Source organism: Notamacropus eugenii, chromosome 4 (assembly GCF_028372415.1).
Source record: "Notamacropus eugenii isolate mMacEug1 chromosome 4, mMacEug1.pri_v2, whole genome shotgun sequence".
In the NCBI taxonomy this organism is placed as follows: Eukaryota; Metazoa; Chordata; class Mammalia; order Diprotodontia; family Macropodidae; genus Notamacropus; species Notamacropus eugenii.
The window spans coordinates 370,497,847-370,514,118 of NC_092875.1; positions in this window are offsets into that span (position 1 = coordinate 370,497,847).

Consider the following 16,272-nt stretch of genomic DNA (forward strand, 5'->3'; position numbering starts at 1 on the left):
ACCTTGATTTCATCTTGCTTAATTGCTAAATATTGGGTTTTTGTGAAAAATACTAGAGGCCTGGCATTTTACTACTGGCATCATTCTTAGATATTTTTCTCTAAAAATAACTAGTATTTATATCATGCTTACTACTAATGTGCCAAATGCTGTGCTAAGTAATTTAAAATACTATCTCATTTGCTCCTCTTACAAACCTATGAGGTGGGTAATATTATCCCCACTTTACAGACAAGGAAGATGAGGCATACATGGAGTAAGTGACTTGCCCAAGGTCACAAAGCTAGTAAGTCTCTGAGGCCAGATTTGAATTCATATCTTCCTTACTACAGACCTAGAAAACTACCTGCTTCTCTATTTTACTGCCTTTAGATAGGAACAAGGAAATATCTGATCCTTATTAACTCATCTAGCCTCTACTTGGTCTTGTAAATTTATGGATGAATCAAATATTTCTCTTTTATTGTAACTACTCCGTATTGCAATTACCTTTTTGGATATACATAGACAGTTTTTCTCAGAGGATTTGTATTTTGGAGATGCTAATCAAAATAACTCTAATTTTGTACTAAATATTACAGATAATTCATTACTATTCATGAAAATGTGGCTAGAATCTTTGAGACTCCACTTTCTAAAACTGCAATACAACTTAAAAAAACACTAACTTTGGATATTTCTTTTAAAAAATGAAATTGTCAAAAATAAAAAGCCAATAAATCTACAAGTATTTATTAAGCAAGAGCTATGTGATGAACAGTATGCTAATGATACAAGTACAAAGGATGAAACAATACCAAATGAAAACAAATTAACATGGGAAAATAAGTAATAAACATATTGTATATGGTATAGATATGATATTTTTAAAATGAATGTATGTATACATTTTATATGTATATATATGTATATGTATATATACACATATACCCACATATACACATATAAACTCATATTTATAGACAGAGTACAGGTAGTTTTGGGCAGAGGGCATTATCAGTTGGGATCAGTTAAGTCTTCATGTCTAAAACATTAAGGCAATATATTTAAAAGCAGAGAGAGAGAGTATAAGGTATAAGTAAGAATGGAAGGCATCCTAAGCATGGAATACAGCCAGGGTAAAGGCATGTAGAGGAGATATGAAATACTATAAGACAAGAACAGTTTGAAGATCAATTTGCCTGGATTACTTTGTACAGGAGGGGAAGTGTTATCAAATGAAACTGGAAAACTGGGCTGGGACTAAAAGCTAAGCAAGAATTTATATTATCATTCAAGAGTCAAAATAAGGCTACTAGAATAGTCTGAGCAGGAGAGTCTCCTGGCAAGATCTTTGGTTAAGAAAAATTACTTTGGTAATGGTGCATGGAACAGTTTTGAGTAATGAGAGACTTGACACAAGAAAAACAAATAGGAGTTATATAGGTAAGAAGTGATGCATGCTGAAACTAAGATCTAGCATCTTAGTGGAGAAAAGGGACTAAATTTGATAGATGTTGTGAAGGTAAAGGCAGCAAGACTTGTATATGTGAAATGAGCAGCACTGAGATATTAAGAATAATATACAAGTCTGAGATGCTGCAAGTATAGTGATACCATCAGCAAAAATAGGAACATTTGAAAGAGGTGAGACTTTAGTAGGGAGGAAAATGAGAATGAGTTGAATTTTAGACATATTGAGTTTAAGCTGGTTCTGTGATATCAGAGAAACAATTGTAAATTGCCCAGAGGCAATTGGGGACATAAGACTGAAAGAGAGGCGAGAGAAACAGGATGGTTATATAGAGACCAAAAACCAACTGCACAGGAAATTGATGATGTTATTAAAAAGAGTGTAGAGGAAAATGAGAAGGCTTAGTTTAGGACCTTAAGGTGCACCTATAGATAGAGAGTATAACATTAATAATAAGCAGCAAAGGATGGAGAAGGGAAAGGCAGACAGGTAAGAGGAGAACCAGGAAAGAATACTGGTATAAACAGAAAGAAAGGAAAGGTTACTTAGGAAGAAAAGGTGTTCAACTGTGTCAGATGCAGTAGATAGGTCAAGAAGGATTAAAATTAAGAAAAGAAATCAGATTTGCAAGGACTACTTTTAGTTGAGTGATGAAGCAAAAATTAAAAAAAAAAACTCAGATTATAAAATGTTGAATAGAGGCAAGGAACTGGAGGCAGAAAGCAGAGAAAACTTTTACAATGAGTGTGACTGAGAAAGGGAATATAGATACAGGATGACAGCTTGGGTGGATCTAATGAGTGGAGCTAATGAAGTGGTTTTTTTCTTTTTTTAAATCGAGAATTGGACATGTTTCAAGGCACTAGGAAAGAGAGCAGTTGAGGAATTGAAAGGTAGGGTGGATGATTGTTGATGTAATATGTTAGAGAAGATGGGAGAGGAAGGGATATCATGTTCACATATAGAGTGGGATTCACCTTGGTAAGAAAGACTACTTCTTTATTGGAGATTGAGGGACAGGAAAAGGGATTGGGAGATGATATCAGGAAGTTTTGAGATGAAGAGAAAAAGAGAGAAGTAGCTCTAAATGAATAGCCTCATTTTTTTCATTAAAATAAAATGAGATGGGAGTAGGTATGAGGAACTTTAGGAGGTAATAGAAAGTTTGAAATAGCTTCTTTGGGGAATAAGAAAAGGAATCAATTCATAGGAGGGTGTGGATAAAAGGGCTATCTTGTTCAAATTCATGATGTTAAAAGAAAGTTAATCAGTGTAGTGCTGTTTCTACCTGCACAGTTCACAACACTGTGAAATCTTAGTAAAGGGTTTAATGAATTGTTTTTTTCCAAAAACATTTTTCTGGGTGGTAGACAATCTTCTGGGACTGAACCTCCTTCAATTATGGCTGGTCCTCCGATGACAAAAGGTCAGTAATGAGTGGATCAGAAGCACTAGGCAGAATTCATACTCTCCCTGCAGAGTCTTAGAGAACCCAGAATCTCTTCCATTCCACAGTGATACCTCATAGGATAATTTCAATGGGAAACAATGATGTTACAGTCTTAACTAAGGTTAAGCATAGCTTACTCATCATCCATGTTAATAACTTCCTGACTATGGGTGTACTTCAAAGTTCTAAACTAAACCTTCTCATTTTCCTCTACACTCTTGAAAACCTTATTATTTCCCTATGAACACGATCTTCAGTCTCTATGTAAGTAGTCTCTAGTCTGATCTTTAGCACCATGTCCCTAGTTGATTGTTGACAATTGACAATTGTCTCTCTGATATCCCAACTTAAACTCTATATGTCAAAAATTCAACTCATTTTTATTCCTTTTAAAGTCTCCTCTCTTCCAAATGTCCCTACTTTTGCTGATGGCACCATGAAACTCCCATATAGAAAATCCAGCCATCACCCCTCCTTGTTTCTCACTACATAAATACAAATTTTGCTGCTTTTACTGTCACTGTAAAACCATACTAAACAATGAACTCCAATACCATACTGCTATTTTCTGTTACATTCATTTCACAATATACCTTCTATAAAGTTTAGGCTTTATAATCATAGATGTTAAATTGGATGAGTGCAGTTTAATTTTACATTATAACTCAGTAAATTTATGTCCCTCCATTAAAAATAGTCTTTTGTTCTCATTTAAATAGATACCTGCAAAGGATTGTATCAGTGGAGCTTCCTACACTTCTTAGAATTATATATTTAAATATCAACAGGACTAACTTTCTTCTATTCTGCCAAGGCAGGTAAATGGACATGAATAGGTGTTAGAGTAATACATTAAAAGACTGAAGCCTCTTCCAACCCTTTCAACTAAAGATCTCCCCATCCTTTTGGGGGGGGGGGGTGTTGAGGAAGAGATAAAGTCTTTGCTTAGAAATTTTTAACTGTTGTAACATATATTTTTAACTTTTAAAAATTCCAAAGAGATAAAAATCTAATTTATACAAAGATCTATTTCTCTATAAGTACCCATTACATCAAAGTGCAAGTTTATTACTTTCAATAAAGCCATTTATCCAGTGAACTGCCAAACATTAACTCAGGATAATATTTTTGAGCATATGCAAATGACAGATTCACAGAGTGTCAGAAACTAAAGTGAGTTCAATTATTATGTAGTTAAATGATTTTATTTTTATAGTATTTTATTTTTTAAAGTCATATTTAAACAATTGGAAAAAAATATGAATTGCTCATGAGTAGGTTGAGCTAATATAATAAAAATGGCAATTCTACCAAAATTAATTTACTTATTCAGTGCCATAACAATCTAGCTACCAAGAAATATTTTATAGAACTATAAGAAATAATAACAAAACTCATCTGGAAGAGCAAAAGGTCAAGAAAATGAAGGGAATTAATGGGAGAAAATGCAAAGGAAAGTGACCTAGACATATCAGATCTAAAGCTAAATTATAAAGTAGCAATCATCAAAACTATTTAGTACTAAGAAATAGAGATCAGTAGAATAGGTTAGATAAACAAGATATAATAGTAAATAACTATAATAATCTACTTTTTGTTAAACACAAAGACTTCAGCTTCTGGAATAAGAAGTCACTATTTGACAAAAGCTTCTGGGAAAATAGGAAAATATGGCAGGAACTAGGCATAGACCAACATCTCCCACCATATACTGAGAAAAGGCCAAAATGGGTACATGATTTAGACATAAAGGATAATACAATAAGCAAATTAGGAGAGCAAGGAACAGTTTACCTGTCAGATCTATGGAGAAAGGAAGAATTTATGACCAAATAAGAAATAGAGAATATTATGAAATACAAAATGGATAACTTTGATGACATTAAGTTAAAAGGTTTTGTAGAAACAAGATTGGACCAATATTAGCAGGAAATCGGAAAGCCAAGAAACAATTTTTACAGTCAATGTTTCTGCTAAAGGCCTCATTTATAAAGTATGTAGAAAACTGAATCAAATTTATAAAAATACAAGTCATTTCCCAATTGATAAATGATCAAAGAATAGGAATAGGTAGTTTTCAGATGAAAAAATTTAAGCTATATAAAGTCATATGAAAAATGCTCTAAATCATTACTGATTAGAGAAATGAAAACTGAAACAACTCTCAGGTACCACCTCACACTTATAAGATTGGCTAATATAAGAATGGTAAATGTGAAGATGTGGGGAAAATTGGGACACTAATGTACTCTTGGTAGAGTTGTGAACTGATCCAACCATTCCAGAGAGTAATCTGGATCTATGTCTAAAGGGCTACAAAATTGTTCATATCCTTTGCTCTAGCAACAGCACTACTACTTCTGTATTCCAAAGAGATCATAAACAATGGAAAAGAACCCGTATATACAAAAAGAGCAGCCCTTTTTGCAGTAGCAAAGTATTGGAAATTGAGGAGATGACAGTCAATTTGGGAATGACTGAAACAAGTTGTGGCATATGAATATAATGGAATAGTATTGTTCCATAAGAAATGATGAGCAGGCAGATTTCAGAAAAACCTGGAAAGACTTTCACGAACTGATGCTAAGTGAAGTGAGCAGAACCAGGAGAACATTACACATAATAACAGCAGCATTGTACAATGATCAGTTATAATAGTATTAGCTCTTCTCAGCAATACAGTGATCCAAGATAATTCCAAATGACTTGTGATGAAAAATGAATGTGGATTCTGACTGCATATAGAAGCATATTGGTTTTACATTTATTATTTATAAAATTATAATAATAAAATGCTATTATTTAGATTTCTTTCCTTCTTGTGTTTTCCCCCTTTTGTTCTTATTCTTCTTTCACAGCATGGCTACTTTAGAAATATGTTTAACAGGTGGTAGAACCAAGATGGCGAAGTGAGAGCAACTACTCACCTAAAATCTTAGACAAACTCTGTGAGATACCTCTAAAAAGAGAATCTGACCAAATTTTGGAGGTGCAGAATTCAGTAGAAGGCAGACTGTGTCAGTTTCACAGTCCAGGACAGACTGGAAGATGGACAGGAAGAATTTATTCCATGAAGGTGGAGGAGCATACAGTGCACAGCACAACATCCCTGCTACAGCACAGCTGAACAGGAAAGCCTGGGGGTGGTCTGAGGAAGGGGCAGGATAGCTGGATAGCAGCTCAGGGCAAGAGTCTAGCAGAGCCCAGCAAGTGAATGCCACGGAAGGAGGTTCAGTTACCTGCAGCAGCTGTGCAGAGACTTTCAGCCCACAGATTAAAGGTATGTAAGTCACCTACTTGAACTTCTAGGAGCCAAAATGGTGGAGTCATTGGTAAGTGCTCTCTCCCCCTCCCCTTGTTGACCTTGAAAGAACCATAAAATATTTCCCCAGAAAAATCCTGGATCAGTGGGATCAGCAGAAGGGTCAAACAGTCTCAGAGCACTTGAGGCTAGGAAAAGAGCAAAAGAATATTCCCCTTACTGTGGCTAAGGAACAGAACTGTCCCAGACAGCCAGAAATCCAGGGGCATGGAACCTCGCACTAGGACCCAGGTATGCCTAAGCACTCCAGGGGAAATAGGAAGGCAGCCAGGATCACCAAGCACTGAGCTTGCCTTTGCTCAGCTGAGGAAATCTCCCCTGAACAGACCACTCCTCCCCCACACTTTACAAGCTAGCTCCAGAGTTAATCCAGGGAAACACAAACAGATTTCACCTGCCTTTGTTTTCTGATACCAGCCAGTTCAGCACCAAGGTCTTTAGAGTTTAGCTGATAGAACCAAAGGCCACAAAACACAAAGCTTCACCATCATGAGCAAAAAGCAAAGGAGGAAGGAAAAGGCCATAGAATCTTTCTATAGGGACAAGGACCAAAATTTGAATACCAAAGAGGTCAGTATTGAGACTGTACCCCAATTTGAAATTTCAGAGGGGACTATGAACAGCTTCCATGCTCAGAGAACACTCCTGGAACAGTTGAAGAGGAAATAGAGAAAAAAATGGCAAATGATTTTAAAAGCATGAAAAAAGAATTTCTTGAAGGGAAAAGCTTTTTAAAAAGGAAAATTGAACAAACAGAAAGGAAGAACAAAACCTAACTGGGAAAACTGGACAAATAGAAAGGGAGGCACAAAACCTAACTTGAAAAATTGGACAAATGGAAGAGGAAGTACAAAAACTAACTGGAGAAAATGATTCCTTAAAAGCAATAATTGGACAGATGGAAAAGGAGATGCAAAAGTTAACTGAAGAAAGCAATTTGATGAAAATTACAATTGGACAAGTAGAAGCTAATGACTCTATGAGACGTGAAGAATCAGTCAAACAAATTCTAAAGAATGAAAAGATAGAAGAAAGTGTAAAATATCTAATTGGAAAAAACAATTGACCTGGAAAATAGATCCAGGAGAGAAAATTTGAGAATTATGGGCCTACCATAAAGCCATGATGAAAAAAAGAATATCTTCCAAGAAATCATCAAAGAAAACTGCCCAGAGATTTACAGGTCTTCCTGATAAAAAGGCCAGAACTCAATAGAAAATTCCATCTTCAAACACAGGTCTCAGAAGAGGCATAAAAAGGCAAGCAGGGGAAAAGAAAATTTGTTACTCAATTTGGGCAAACTGTTTACCTCCCTATAAGGGAAGATGATACTTGTTAATCTACAGAATTGTATATCTAATATGAAAGATAAAAAGGACAGTCACAGATAGAGGGAATGGATATAAAGTAAATGATGTGATGATAAAAATGTGATTTAAGCACATGAAAGGATTTTAACAGGAGATGTGAAAAGGAGGAAGCAGAAAATGGTAAATTACATCACAGGAAGAAGTACAAAATTATATTACATTAGAGGGAAAGAGGGGAGGGAGATGAGCATTGTTTGAGAGGTACTCCCATCTGATTTGGTTCAAGGAGGGAGCAACAAACTTCATTAAGTATATAAATCTAACTAGCTCTATAGATAGTAGGAGGGGAAGGGGGAAAGAAAGGAGAGGGGAGGTTAAAATAGAGGGAAGAAGTAGTGAGGGTAAAGGGCAGTAAAAGAGAGGGGGACTGAAAGAAGGAAGGGAAGGCTGTGGGAGGTGGTGGTAAAAAAGTAAAACTCTATTGTAGAGGGGAAGGGAGAAGGGAGAACTAAAAGCACAAACAGTGGGAAAGAGGATGGAGGGAAAGTCACAAATAGTAATCATAACTGTGAATGTGAATGGGATGAATTCTCCCATAAAATGGAGATAGATAGTAGAATGGAATGAAAGCCATAATCCACCAATATGTTGTTTACAAGAAACACATTTGAAACAGGGGGATACACACAGTGTAAAGGTAAAAGGTTGGAGCAGAATATATTGTGCTTCACCTGATATAAGAAAAGCAGGGGTAGCAATCCTAATCTCAGAGAAAGCAAAAGCAGAAATGGATCTAATCAAAAGAGATAAGGAAGGAAAATATATCCTGCTAAAACACACCATAGAAAATGAAGCAATATCATTACTAAACATATATGCTCCAAGTGGTATAGCATCCATATTCTTAGAGAAGAAGTTAAGGGAGTTACAGGAAGAAATAGACAGCAAAACTATACTAATGGTGGACTCCAACCTCCCCCTCTCTGAACTTGGTAAATCTAACCTTAAAATAAACAAGAAAGAAGTTAATGAAGTGAATAAAACTCTGGATAAGGTAGGAGAAAATTGAATGAGGATAGAAAAGAATATACCTTTTTCTCAGTGATACATGGCACATATACAAAAATTGATCATGTACTAGGGCATAAAGCCTCACAACCCAGTTTAGAAAGGCAAAGATAGTCAACACATCCTTCTCAGATCATAATGCGATAAAAATCATATGTAATAAAAGGCCATGGAAAGACAGACCAAAAATTAATTGGAAGCTAAATAATCTAATCCTAAGGAAGAAGTGAATTTAACAACAAATCATAGAAACAATCAAGAGATAATGACAATAATGAGACAAACTACCAAATCTTATGGGATACTGCAAAAGCAGTTCTTAGGGGAAGCTTTATATTTTTCAATGCCTACATGAATAAAATAGAGAAAGAAGAGATCAATAAATTGGGCATGCAGCTGAAAAAGCTCAAAAAAGAACAAACTGACAATTCCCAAGCAAATACCAAATTAGAAATACTGAAAACCAATGGAGAGATTAATAACATTGAAATTAAGAAAATCATTGAACTAATAAATAAAACAAAGTGTTGGTTTTATGAAAAAAACAATAAAATTGATAAACCTTTGGTCAATTTGACTTAAAGAAGAAAGAATAAAATGAATTACCAATATCAGAAATGAAAGAGGTGAACTCACCTCCAATGAGGAGGAAACCAAAAGTATGATTAGAAATTGCTTTGCCAAACATTATGCCCATAAATTTGACAATCTAAATGAGATGGATGATTATTTTTTAAAAAAATACAAATTGCCCAGATTGACAGAAAAGGAAGTTGAATACTTAAACAACCCCATCTCAGAAAAAGAAGCTGAACAAGCCATCAATAAACTTCCTAGGAAAAAATCTCCAGGGTAGGATGAATTTACAAGTGAATTCTATGAAACATTTAAAAAACAGTTAATTGCAATACTGTATAGATTATTTGGGAAAATTGGGGAAGAAGGAGTCCTCCCAAATTCTTTTTATGATACAAATATAGTTTTAATGACTAAACCAGGGAGGGACAAAACAGAGAAAGAAAATTATAGACCAATCTATCTAATGAATATAGATGCTAAAATTTTAAATAAGATTTTAGCAAAAAGAATAGAGCAACTTATCATGAGAATACTATGTTGTGATCAGGTAGGATTCATACCAGGAATACGGGGCTAGTTCAATATTAGGAAAACTATTAGCATTATTGATCATATCAACAACAAACCTGACAGAAACCACATGATTATCTCAATAGATGCAAAAAACGTTTTTACAAAATACAACACCCATTCCTATTAAAAACACTGGAGAGCATAGGAATAAAGGGAACTTTCCATAAGATAATAAGTAGTATCTCTCTAAAACCCTCAGCAATGCAGATAAGCTAGATGCATTTCAAATAAGATCAGGGTGAAACAAGGATGTCCATTACCACCATTATTTTTCAATATGGTACTAGAAATATTAGCTGTAGCAATCAGACAACATAAAGAAATTGAAGGAATTCAAATAGGCAAAGAAGAAACTAAGTTATTGCTCTTTGCAGATGATATGATGATATACTTACAGAATCCAGAGATTCAAGTAAAAAACTACTTGAAATAATGAACAACTTTGCAAAGCTGCAGGCTACAAAATAAATCCACACAAATCTTCTGCATTTCTATATACAACTAACAAAGCCCAACAGCAAGAGATAGAAAGACAAATCCAATTTAAAACTAGGGTAGACACTATAAAATATTTGGGAGTCTATCTGCCAAAACAAATCCAGGGACAATACGAACACAATTACAAGACACTTTTTGCACAAATAAAGTCAGAGCTAAGTAAGTGGAAAAACATCAGTTGTCTGTGGATAGGCTTTTGATAAAAAGTGATTTAGGACATTTCTTCAGATGCCTATAGATAACTTTGATTTCTTTATCTCAAAATCGTCTATTCATTTCCTTTGACCATTTATCAATTGGGAAATGGCTTGTATTCTTAGAAATTTGACTCAGTTCTCTATATATGTGAGAAATGATGTCTTTATTATAAATATTTACTGTAAATTATGTATATGTATATATATATATATATTACATTTTGTAATACTCTCTATCACTTTCTTGGTCACGATCCTGTAACTCACTGAACTTCTCCTTCAGGTATTTGGATGCTATAGCATTTGGTATATATGTATGTATAACCCTAACCCTAACCCTAACCCTAAATTCATATATGTATACATATATATATATTATACATACATATATATGTATATATACATGTGTGTTTAATATTATATATTAACTGCCTATGATACCTTTTAACAGCATGTAATTTCCTACCTTGTCTGTTTTAATTAGATTTATTTTTGCTTTTGCTTTGTCTGAGATCGTAATTGCTACCCCTGCTTTCTTAACTTTAACTGAAGTATAATAGATTCTACTCTAGCCCCTTACCTTTAATCTATGTGTCTTTCTTCTTCAGGTGTGTTTCTTGTAAACAACATCTTGTAGGATTCAGATTTGTGATTCATTCTGCTATTCAATTCTGTATTATGGGGGAGTTCATCACATTCACATTCACAGTTATGATTTCTAATAATGTATTTCCCTCCATCCTATTTTTCTTGCTGTTTGTCCTGTCTTTCCTTTTCCCTTTTCCCTTCTTGACAGTGTTTTGTTTCTGTCTGCCACTTCCCCTGGTCTGCCCTCTTTTTTTGTCATTATAAGTAAAACTGTTTTTTTTTCAGGTGTTTTCTACCAATTCTTTTCTCCTATGAACATTATATAATTAGATATATGTTCTACTCTATATTGAAGGTAGAAAAGATAGTCCCTTCTCAGTTGGAACAAGTTTGAAAAAACCTTAAGGGATCATCTAGTTTGATTACATCATTTGACCTATGAGGAAATGAAGGACTTGTTAAGATTACATGATAGATAAAACTAGAATCTAGATAGCTTAACTAAAAAACTCTCAGTTTTTCTTGTACAATACTAATTTCTCTACTCTTTATTTAATATCAGAAATAAAAATCATCATGCCTGGAAAAGGCTATAAATCATTCTAATATTTTCCCATAACTAGACCCATTTTGACCATAAAGTTCTGTGTGGTACTGTTTACTGAAGAACGAAGGTTGTTTAGTGGCAGCAGCAGAACAAAAGACAAAACAAAAAAAATATGTTGGATATTGAAGAGTAAACAGACATACAATTCATGGAGTTCCTAATTGTTAATTGATTCTGTTTATATATATATATATATACACTCCCTTAATAAATGAACCTCTTTGCCTTTTAAAAGTATGTGCAACTGTACCATATCTTTCAAGTCGAAAGTCCTCATTGATGAAAATGTTGACATGACAACAATTCTGATCAGTACACTAAATTTTTATTAAAAAGCTAAATAATTAATCTTCTACACAATAAACATGATTTCACTAATTGTTCTCCCCTGCTGTGTAAATATGCTACATAGATGTGGAAAAAATTCCCTTTCAAATTTGCCACTTTACCATCAAAGAAAAAAAATTGCATCTTTTTTTTTTAAACCTTTTAAATGATTTAATGTTTTCCTCTTAAATTCTTAGTACAGATATATTTGCAGTAACTGATTCTTTGACATTTTGCTTCCAGAAACAACTCTGTTATTTAGGGGAAGATGGTCTAATTAATGGAAAATGCCACGTCTGGTTGTTTAGAGCAGAATGCCAATAAGGCAAAGACCATAGGATCGGTTTTCTATCAGTTAACTTGACAATCTTTTATGTCCACAAAATCCAACTTCAATGTTTAAATCATCTGTTCACAATAGAGTCTTTTTGAAATAGTTTGGTATGTCAGTTCAATCCCCTGTCTCTGTTGGAAAAAAGTAATTTAGTACTCACATACTGTTAGGAGAATGAAGAGGGAGAGTAGAAAAGGTCATGGAGGAAGAGGAGGAGGAAGAGAAAGAAGACAGAAAGAAAAGCAGGAAGATCACAAGTAGGACCAGAAGAAGGAGGAGGGAATCAGGAGAAGGAGAAAGAGAAAAAGAAGGAATGGTTTAGAAGTAGTAACAAGAGGAATGATGGACATGGGTTTGGTAGGGGTGGTAGTAATAGTGGCAATGGTAGTTGTAGGAGTATGAGTAGATGATGATGATGATGATGATGATGATGATGATGATGATGATGATGATGATGATGATGATGAATCTATATGTAGGATGTTTTAAGCTTTAGTAGTTTATAGCTATCCTGAACATTTTGGTGCACCACCTAAAACATATTAAGCCTTAGAAAGTACTTTAAGAATATTATCTCATTCAATCTTCATAACAACCATTGGAGAAAGGTGCTATTATTATCCTCATTTTATAGATGATGAAATTAAGACAAAAAGAGGTTTATTGACTTACCTAGCATCACATAGCTAGTAATTGTTTGAAGCCGTATTTTGTCTGAGATCTTCCTGACTCTGGGATGACAACTCTTTTTTTAAACAAAGAGCAACTTAGTTTATTTTTTTGTGATTGTTGTTCTTCCTTCTTGCTCTCATTTTCTGCAATTTAACATCTCCCCATGACCTCAGAATATTGTCCAGTGAAATAAAAAGGGAGGAGACTACAATTAGTCAATGCTATTTGTGTAAATTTTTTGATCAAATACTTAGTAGGGGAACACAAGAATTGATCTACTTGTATGTAGATTTAATGGAAGTTTTAGCATCATTTCTGTATTTAAATTTTATAATTTCCCTGTATACTAGATTGATTACTTGCTAACTCCAGGCAAACACTGAAAATTATGTCCTGGGCAAAAAAAAATATAAAAAGGTGGTGATAGTTGGAGCAAACAGGTAAAACCTTTCTTAGACAGATACACCAGTTTTCAGGACAAATTTTTTTTTTTCAGAGATAGACTCTGAGTAAAGCATAGTGGCTCCAGTGGGAAGATACCCTGAGATACTGTAAATTCACTACATGTGAGGCTAATAGAGGCTGAGGGAACAAGGAAAGAATGGTCTGGTCAGAAATTTACTTAGATGGGGATAGGGAGAAGTGTTTAATCTGGTGGCTTGCTCTTTTACCTAATTCTTCTTTCTGGATAGGCTATAAACTCTATTTTTCTTCTTTCTGATGAGGAAAATGTGTCAGTGTCTTCTCAATTTTGATACAATGAGGAAAATTGTTGTTACCACTCTTAGTTGCTATTTACTGTTTTTCAAAAGTAATAGAAAAATAAACGATTAATACAAATACATGTTCAGGGTTGTTGCTAATCTCCAGTAGAAGGTAATATTAATATAGGCAGTTAACATAGAGAAAGAGATTGCCCCTATGGATCATTTGATATCTGAACACTCAAGTGTGAGACTGTGTTCCAATGGCCCAATGATTACTTTGCTAAGAATGAAACTGTTCGGGTAATTCAGAATATCAGTAATTATTATATATAAAAGTAGAGATTGACTATATATATATATATATATTTGATAAACAATACCACTTGATATTTATGTGATATTGGACAGTTCATTTCACTGCTCTGGGTTTCATTTTTCTTAATCACTAATGGGATCCTCTTCGACTTTATCCTCTCTAGGTTCTTTTTTCAAATATATATATATATATATATTATCGTAAATTCCTAAAGTTTGGTTATACTAATATAAATGCATATGTTCATTTCTGAAAGTTAAGAGTTCAGGACACACAGTAAATGCTTCATAAATGTTGTTGAAATCCATGCATTGGGTAAGCTTATAAATTAGTGCAGTTAAAATGAGAATATGAATGCTTTACTGACTTCATGAAGCTGAGATAATGAGAATCTGAAAGCCCAGACACCTGATCCCTCTCCATGGATTTGTACATGTGTGTTTTCCAGGGGTTGGGAAGTAGGGGAGGGTCCCTAGAGAATGAGGATCTCAGGATAACTCTTCTGCTGTATGCAGCATCATGCTGCTATCCAGAGCTATCTTATATTAGCATGAGAATAATTGTGCAATCATTTTTGTGATTGGGGGAAGGATAGGGTTGTGTAGTCTCCCAAGAGTGCACTTATTCCCATTATGGCCCTCTTCTATGACAGTTATCTGAGGGATTCAACTGCATTTAGGAACCTGAGTTGGCCAGTGAACAGAGAAGCCCTAGCTTTGGCTCTGTGATTCTCCATGGAAACTAGGCATTAAGGGATTCTTAGAGAAATGCTTGAAGGAGGTGGGGGAATTCTTCCTTGATTTTTTGCCCAGAAGATGCATTGGTAAAAGGGACACATTGGATAACTAGGCAAAATATCATGGTTCATCTTGAAAAAAATTAAAGGTATAATTGGAAGTTTTATAAAAATGAAACAAATATGATATTTATACATGGCTATGTTCTCATTCTAGTCACATTAGTGAAATTAAACTGACTTATTAATAATTTAAAAGTTGAAGAAAGCTGCAACCCCTTTTCAATTACAATGCAAAGGAACAGATTTCAAACTCAAAGCAAAATGCAAAACTAGTGTTAATCTATCCCAATAAAGGGTAAATTTATTCACAATATGTTAGTTTTTAATAATTTAATAATTTAATTTTTATATATAATTAATTATATATTTAATTATATAATATATAAATTAATTTAATTTATTTAAAATTATTTGCAATATATCAATTCTAAACTATTATTTATGGGAAATATTATTTGGAGTTTTTTTTTAAATTTTTTAAGAGTATTCCTTAGCAATTTGCATATTTTACTAGGTGAATACTTTTAGTTCATAAGGATAGGTTTGGTGGCTAATAGTTTACTTTAAGATAAATTAAAAGATGAAAATGGGAATAACAAATAAACAAATGAGACCAAGATAATCTTTTTTAAATTTTGCTTCCATTGAATGTTATACACAATCATTTCTGCTGAATATCTACCAATATCAAGGAAGTAATTTATAGAATCTCCATTGATATTTTTCCTAGAAATATTATTAAACATATTCACTTCTTCCTTTCATTTTTACATGACCAAATCTAGAAAAATTGGGATCATAGAAACATGCCATGAGACTCAAATTAAAATTGCTTTACTCATCCATTTTGAATTCCACCTTGACGTAATTTAAAAAAAATAACTAATATTTATTACAATTTCATAGGAGGAAGAAAATTAGTCAATCAATCAATCAACAACTGACAACATTTATCAAATACCTACTATATCCAGCACTGTGCTGCATACTAAGGATAAACACAAGAATGAAACATTTTCTGTCTTCAAGGGCATTATGTTCCCATAGAGAGAGATGTTAAATGTGTATGTAAGTATAAATAGAATTAATATAACAAGGATACTTGGAAACAAAAACAATGCAGCTAAGTACAATGTGGTTTGTGAGAGAAGGCACTAGCAGTTGGGGAGATCAGGGAAAGCTTTATGTGGAAGGTGGAGAAGGAACAGCTTCAATGAGGAAGAGAAATTATCTATGACACAGAGATGAGGAGAGAAAGCATTATAAGCATGGAGAATGACCAAGAAGAGAGAAAAGAGATGGAGAATTATTTACGAGGATTAGAGAAAAGGCCAGATTGATTGTATCATGGAGTGTGGGGGAGGGCACAATATAGAGTTGAGGTGTGGGAGACCTGAGGAGGAAGGACCTGACATAGCTTCTATGGGAAATGAGATAAGCAAATAAATCATAGTGGAATGGAAGGATTGATT